This window comes from Pristiophorus japonicus, chromosome 25 (assembly GCF_044704955.1).
Source record: "Pristiophorus japonicus isolate sPriJap1 chromosome 25, sPriJap1.hap1, whole genome shotgun sequence".
In the NCBI taxonomy this organism is placed as follows: Eukaryota; Metazoa; Chordata; class Chondrichthyes; family Pristiophoridae; genus Pristiophorus; species Pristiophorus japonicus.
In genome coordinates this window covers 4,420,369-4,428,494 of record NC_092001.1, presented here as the reverse complement: position 1 = coordinate 4,428,494, position 8,126 = coordinate 4,420,369, and the positions used below count along the sequence as shown (strand labels likewise).

Below are 8,126 nucleotides of genomic sequence, written 5' to 3'. Positions count from 1 at the left end.
GCACAATAGTAAACTTTTTCTCCACATCAACTCGATCAAATACCTTCATAATGTGAAAAATATATCTCACTTGTTTTTCGAGAAAGAAGCTCTCCAGACTGTTCAGTTTTTCCCGAAATGTAACTTCTTTCAGTTCTGACCGAAATTTTTCCTTCTTTGCTGTAAGATTCTGTGATTCTGCGATTTAATTTTCACATCGTCTGGGAGATCCAATAGGGAAAGAATGCAGGCGGTCTCTCAGATAAATTGTATCAACGATTCGACTATTAAAGCACCTCAACTGTGTAGCTGCGGTGGCCGAGTGATTAAGGCGTTGGACTTGAAATTTAATGGGAGTTTCCCTGCGCAGGTTCGAACCCTGCTCGCAGCGATTCTACAGGTGCGTTTTTTATCGACTCACGGGGATCTCATTGGAATCTGATCACAATTCCCCCCACTGCCCTTTATTTCACTGATTGATGCGAAGCTGTTGTTCGAACTGGAAACATGAATAGTTTATCGGTATTAATTGTTGGTTTGTTGGACACTATCTCCAAAAATCTGTGAGCAATATACACTGCATGAAAAAATGCCTTTTAATAAAGATCAGTGCATTGTTTGGGAGGAACTCACCTTTAGTTAATGAGTGCGAACGAGGTTTGGTTTTATAAAGATGAACAAGTTTTGCCAAAATGACCACGGCAGTGTTTGACGTTGCAATTTTCTGATTATATCAGTGTTTGCATCAAAGTAGATGCCTTATCCATTAAGTGAAGTGGCCCCTGCAGTTTGCAGCAGATTAATGTACAGCACAATTCTAATGGGTCAAAGTGTAATAAAAAGGCAAGCATGAATTCTCGGAACGCAATGCAAGGAGTATTCGGAACCCAGGAGAGGTCTCTGAGCTAGTTAGAGTGGGTGAGCGCTCAGATCACAGGACACCAAGAAAAAATGCAAAAAGCAGGAGGCAATAGAGCAGACTAGCACTGGGGTAAGTGTAAACGACAAGGTGATAGGAAGGGACAATATGTATGAATATAAAGGGGCTGCAGGAGGGGTCAAAACTAAAAATCATGGTTTAAAAACTTGTATTAAAACACTCTACCTAACCGCACGCAGCATTCGAAATAAAGTAAATGAGTTGACGGCACAAATCATCATAAATGGGTATGATTTGTTGCCCATTACAGAAACGTTGCAGGTTGGCCAGGACAGGGAATTAAACATACAGCGGTATTTGACAATTCGGAAAGATAGACAAGAAGGGAATGGAGGTGGGGTAGCTCTGTTAATAAAGGATGATATCAGGGCAGTTGTGAGAGATGATATTGGCTCTAATGAACAAAATGTTGAATCATTGTAGGTGGAGATTAGAGATAGTAAGGGGAAAAAGTCACTGGTGGGCGTAGTTTATAGTCCCCCAAATAATAACTTCATGGTGGTACGGGCAATAACCAAAGGAATAATGGAGGCATGTGAAAAAGGAACGGCAGTAATCATGGTGGATTTTAACCTACATATCGATTGGTCAAATCAAATCGCACTGGGTAGCCTTGAGGAGGAATTCATAGAATGCATACCGGATTGTTTCTTAGAACAGTATGTTACAGAACATGCAAGGGAGCAAGCTATCTTAGATCTGGTCCTGTGCAATGAGACAGGAATAATAAACGATCTCCCAGTAAAAGATCCTCTCAGAATGAGTGATCACAGTATGGTTGAATTTGTAATACATTTTAGTGTGAGGAAATAGTGCCTCAAACGAGCGTACTATGCTTAACCAAAGGTGACTAAAGTGGGATGAGGGTGGAGTTGGCTAATGTAGACTGGAAACAAAGACTAAACGGTGACACAATTGAAGAACAGTGGAGGACTTTTATGGAGCTCTTTCATAGTGCTCAACAAAAATATATTCCAGTGAAAAAGAAGGGCGGTAAGAGAAGGGATATCCAGCCGTGGATAACCAAGGAAATAAAGGAGAGTATCAAAATAAAAACCAATGCGGATAAGGTGGCCAAGGTTAGTGGGAAACTAGCAGATTGGGAAAATTTTAACCGACAGCAAAGAATGACGAAGAAAGCAATAAAGAAAGGAAAGATAGATCAGGAAGGTAAACTTGCACAAAACATAAAAATAGTTAGTAAAATCTTTTACCGATATATAAAACGGAAAAGAGTGACTAAAGTAAATGTTGGTCCCTTAGAAGATGAGAAGCGGGATTTAATAATGGGAAATGTGGAAATGCCTGAGACCTCAAGCAATTATTTTGCTTCGGTCTTCACAGTGGAACACACAAAAACCATGCCAAAAATTGCTGGTCACGGTAATGTGGGAAGGAAGGACCTTGAGATGATCACTGTCACTAGGGGAATAGTGGTGGACAGGCTAATAGGACACAAGACAGACAAGCCCCCTGGTCCTGATGAAATGCATCCCAGGGTAATAAAAGAGATGGCAGACGTTCGAGCAGATGCATTCGTTAAAATCTACCAAAATTCTCTGGACTCTGGGGAGGTACCAGCGAATTAAAAAGCAGCAAATGTAACGCCTCTGTTTAAAAAAGGGGGCAGAGAAAAGGCAAGTAACTACAAGCCGGTTAGTTTAACATCTGTACTGGGGAAAATGCTTGAAGCAATCATAAAAGAAGAAATAGCGGGACATCTAAATAGGAATAGTACAATCAAGCAGACGCAACATGGATTCAGGAAGGAGAAAGCATGTTTAAATAATTTACTGGAATTCTTTGAGGATATAACGAGCATGGTGGATAGAGGTATCCGATGGATGTGGTGTATTTAGCTTTCCAAAAGGCTTTCGATATGGTGCCACACAAAAGGTTACTGCAGAAGATAAAGGTACGCAGAGTCACAGGAAATGTATTAGCATGGATAGAGAATAGGCTAGCTAACAGAAAGCAGAGAGTCGGGATAATGGGTCCTTTTCGCGTTGGAAATCGGTGGTTAGTGGTGTGCCGCAGGGATCGGTGCTGTGATCACAACTGTTTAGAATATACATAGATGACCTGGAAGAGGGGACAGAGTGTCGTGTAACAACATTTGCAGATGAAACAAAGATTAGTGGGAAAGCGGATTGTGTAGAGGACACAGAGAGGCTGCAAAGAGATTTAGATCGGTTAAGCGAATGGGCTGAGGTTTGGCAGATGGAATACAATGTCGGAAAGTGCGAGGTCATCCACCTTGGGGGAAAAAACAGTAAAAAGGAATGTTATTTGAATGGAAAGAAATTACAACATGCTGAGGTGCAGAGGGACCTGGGGGTCCTTGTGCATGAATCCCAAAATATTAGTTTGCAGGTGCAGGAAGTAATCAGGAAGGCGAATGGAATGTTGGCATTCATTGCGAGAGCGATTGAGTACAAACGCAGGGAGGTCCTGCTGCAACTGTATAGGGCATTGTTGAGGAAGCACCTGGAGTACTGCGTGCAGTTTTGATCACCTTTCTTTAGGAAGGATATACTAGCTTTGAAGGGGGTACAGAGACGATTCACTAGGCTGATTCCGGAGATGAGGGGGTTACGTTATTATGATAGATTGTGTAGACTGGGTCTTTACTCGTTGGAGTTCAGAAGGATGAGGGCTGATCTGAAAGCAAAATTTAAAATAATGAAAGGGATAGACAAGATAGAGGCGGAGAGGTTGTTTCCACTGGTCGGGGAGACTAGAACTAGAGGGCACAGCCTCAAAATGAGGGACAGCCAATTTTAAACCGAGTTGTGAAGGAATTTCTTCTCCCAGAGGGTTGTGAATCTGTGGAATTTTCTGCCCAAGGAAGCAGTTGAGGCTAGCTCATTGAATGTATTCAAATCACAGATAGGTACATTTTTAACCAATAAGGGAATTAAGGGTTACTGGGAGCGGGCGGGTCAGTGGAGCTGAGTCCACGGCCAGATCAGCCATGATCTTGTTGAGTGGCGGATCAGGCTCGAGGGGCTAGATGGCCTACTCCTGTTCCTAATTCTTATGTTCTTATAATGAGGGATTACGCAGTGGAATTGTATTTAGATCAGTTCCATACTTTTCACTACAAACCAATCAGCGGCAGTGAGCCTTTCACTGATTGAAATACGAGAAGTCACAAATCCCCGGAGGGTATGGAATTGTTCATTTAATGCTGGAAACACTCGGCAGGGCCACCAGCTCTCGGCAGAACTAATGTTTTGCAGCATTGCTTCAATGTATTACAGGTTTGGTGTGAGTTTATCCCTGAATGTTTAAGCTGCTCTAAAATACTTGCAGCCCAACCGCACCACCAAAAATAAAATAACTGGCCCGTAATGGGCTCGAACTCGTCAATTTGGCGTTAGTAACACCAAGCGCTAACCAAGTGAGGCAACTGGCCTTCATGCAACGTACTTTCTTATGGCACTTTAACATTAAAATTATAGCATTCCTATAGCGACTTTCACCTCAGCACTTCCCAAAGCAGTTCAGAGCAAATTAATTACTTTTAAAATGTGAGCACTTTGTCGTGTAGGAAATGCAAAAATCTACAGCATGGAAGGAGGCCATTTCAGCCAATAGTGCCCGAGGAGGCCGATCAAGAGCTTTCCAGCCTAATTCCCACTTCCCAGCTCTAAGTCTATCCTAAGGGTTACAGCAATTTAAGTGGCATTCAAGTATTTTTAAAATGTGTGAGGGTTTCTGTCGCATTGAGGCATTGAAATCCCGACTACCACGACACCCTGGGTAAAGACATTTATCCTCACAGCTCGTCTCACCCTCCCCCTAATTCATCATCATAGGCAGTCCCTCGGAATCGAGGAAGACTTGCTTCCACTCTTAGCATGTGTTCTTAGATGGCTGTACAGTTCAATACGGGAACCACAGTCTCTGTCACAGGTCAGACAGACCGTCGTTGAGGCAAAGGATGGGCAGGGAGCCTGGTTTGCCGCAGCTCATTCCGCTGCCTGCACCTGATTTCTGCATGCTCTCGGCGAAGATACTCGAGGAGCTCAGCACGTTCCCGCAGGCACTTCCTCCACTTAGGGCGATCTATGGCCAAGGACTCCGAGGTCACAGTAGGGATGTCACTCTTTATCAGGGAGGCTTTGAGGGTGTCTTTGTAACGTTTCCTCTGTCCGCCTTTGGCTCATTTGCCGTGGACGAGTTCCGAGAAGAGCGCTTGCTCTGGCAGTCTCGTGTGTGGCATATGGCCTGCCCAGCGGAGCTCATCAAGTGAGGTAAGTGGTGCAATGCTGGGGATGATGTTCTGGACGAGGACGCGAATGTTTGCGCGTTTGTCCTGCCAGGGGCATTGCAGGATCTTGAGGAGGCATCGCTGGTGGCATTTCTCCAGCGACTTGAGGTGTTTAGTGTACATAGTCCACGTCCCTGAGCCATACAGGAGGGCCGGTATTACTACAGCCTTGTAGACCATGAACTTGGTGAAAGTTTTGATGGACTCATTTTCAAACACTCTTTTCCTCAGGCGGCCGAAGGCTGCACTGGCACACTGCAGGCGGTGTTAGATCTCATCATCAATGCCTGTTCTTGTTGATAGGAGGCGCCCGAGATAGGGGAATTGCTCCACCCCGAAATTAGTTTAAATCGATTCCCCCCTGGTTGTTGACCACTCTGCAAAGGTAATCAGGAACTTCCTACCAACTCTATCTAGAGCCCTCATAAAGTTATGCACCTCAATATAGTCTCCCCTTAGCCTCCTCTGGTCCAAAGAAAACAGACTCAGCATTTGCAATCTTTCCTCATCACAAAAATTCTCCAGTCCAGGCAACTTTTTTTGTAAATCTCCTCAGTACCCTTTCCAGCGCAATTGCATCATTTTTTTGAAATGTGGTAACCAGAACTGCACACAGTACTCCAGCTGCGGCCTAACCAATGTTTTATACAGTCAAGTACAATGTCCTTGCTGTAACCAGCAGAGTTACGGACCGAGAACTGGTAAATGGGATTAGGCTGGATAACCTGTTGTTGGCTGGCGCAGGTACGATGGTAAGTACTGCAGGGATTCCAATATGACCAAGTTGATCTCTTGGACTAATTTTGATCGGGTACATTGAGAGGAATTTTAACAGATGTTTTTCCCACAATTATCCTGGGTTTTTTCTGTTTTTTGCTTCTCCCATGCGTTCGCATGGCTCGGGTTGGGGTGGTGTGTATAATTCTTCGGTGCAAGGGGTGTAGAAGTTGTGTGGGGCGGACTTATTGGTCTGGGCGTTCTGTATCTTTCCGCCATTGTCATACTTCACAGGTTCATATATAGCCTTCAGGGTTGTTGATCAAAGGGCCTTGTGGCTCTTTGTCGGCTGGCATGTATACTATGGGCCGAAGTGGCCTCCTTCAGCGCTGTGGATTTCTAGATTTCTATTTACTTTCACAGCCCCAGATTATTCGTTCACAGAGCCAGACAGCTGCAACACATATTCAGACGGCTCTTTCACAGTCCCAGACTCTACCTTCACAGATTCACAATCTTCCGATACAGTCCCACAATCTACCTTCACAGATCCAGACTTTTCCTGCACCGACCCAGACAGCGGCTCAACAGACCCAGGCAGCTCCCGTACAGAGGAGTACTGATCCTGCACCGAGTCAGACATTACTGTATAATTCCATACACTCCTATGCAGACAGGCAAAGCGCATGCACAACATCCAAATGCTTGTGTACAGACTCAGACACTTACTTTCAGAGACCCCGCATCAACTACACAGGAGCAAGCATGTCCTCATCAGCCGCAGACAACACCAACACATTTCCAGAGAGCTTCGACAGAGACACTGACATGTCCTTCGCGAAAGTAAGCAGCTCTTATGCAGAACCAGGCAGGGTGCTACACTGAAGCAGGGATTAACAGCACAGGAACATACTTTACTACACAGAGACATACAGCTACTTTCAGAGACATAGGGATCTCCGAGACAGATTAATTCTCTCCTACATCGACATAGACAGCTCTACCCTGGCCAAGGCAACACCAACACAGATCCAAGAGCTCCTACACAGATATAAGCAGTTCTTACACGGGCACAGACTGTTCCGAGAAAGGACCAGACTACTCGTTCACCGAGCCACACAGCTCGCTTCGGAGATGCAGACACCTCATTTAAAGATCAGACAGCACCGGTACTGAATCAAAAAGCTCAATGCAGAACCACACTGACCCAGGGAGATCAACGACAGACAGACACACTCCAACACAGACGAAGACTCTCCGGCACAAACAGAGACAACTCTTGCACAGACCCAGTCACCTCCAAACCTGACACATGGAGCTGCAATACAAATCCCGACGCTCCGACACAAACCCGGACAACACTTAAACAGATACAGTCAGCTCAAAATCTGACACAGGCAGCTGCAACACAGACTCAGAGAGCACCTAAAGAGACCCAGAAACTATTACACAGAAACAGAAAGCTCTTACTGTGACCCAGAAACTCCTACCTATACTCAGAGAGCTTATCATTAAATCCAATGCGTAATGCTGCAGGTAACTGAATTAAATAGGCTTACAAATTACAGCATAGCGTACACTGCCTTTCTGGCTATTCTGACCATGCCAGCGTTTATGTTCCACTCGAATATTCTGGAGTCTTTCTTGATTTAAATCTAACAGCATAGCCATCTAATAATTTCTACTTCATATGCTTGTCTAGCCTCTCCTTAAATGTATCTATACTATTCGCTTGAACCACTCCTACGCTTTTCAGTTCCACATTCTCATCACTCTTTCCAGAAAGAAGTTGCTTCTGAATTCTCTATTTGATTTCTGGATTTCTTGATGACTATCTTATAATGGTGGTCTCCAGTAATGCTCTTCCCCACATGTGAAAACATCCTCTCTGTAAACACTCTTTCAAAATCTTTCATAATTTTAAATAAATCTATTAGTTCACCCCTATAGATCAATCTTCAAGAGAAAAGAGACCCAGCTTGTTTATTATTTCCACATGAATAACCTCACATTTCTGGTAGCATCCGTGTAAATCTTCTCTGCACACTCCCAAATTCTTCTATTTCATCTTTATAATAGGATGACCAGAACTGCATGCAGTACTCTAAGTGTGGTCTAACCGAGGTTCAGTACAGATTTAGCATAACCTTCCTATTTTGCAATTCTATACCACTAGAAATAACCTCCTCTGCTTAGTTACCTTTATTTTGTCTT

At 44.1% G+C, this 8,126-nt stretch overlaps 1 non-coding gene across 1 annotated transcript; it reads left to right on the top strand.

The window, feature by feature from the left end:
• The first annotated feature begins 287 nt into the window (after positions 1-287).
• Positions 288-370, top strand: trnas-uga (transfer RNA serine (anticodon UGA)). The gene has a single exon. It is a non-coding gene; the product is annotated as a tRNA-Ser (tRNA).
• The last annotated feature ends 7,756 nt before the right edge of the window (positions 371-8,126 follow it).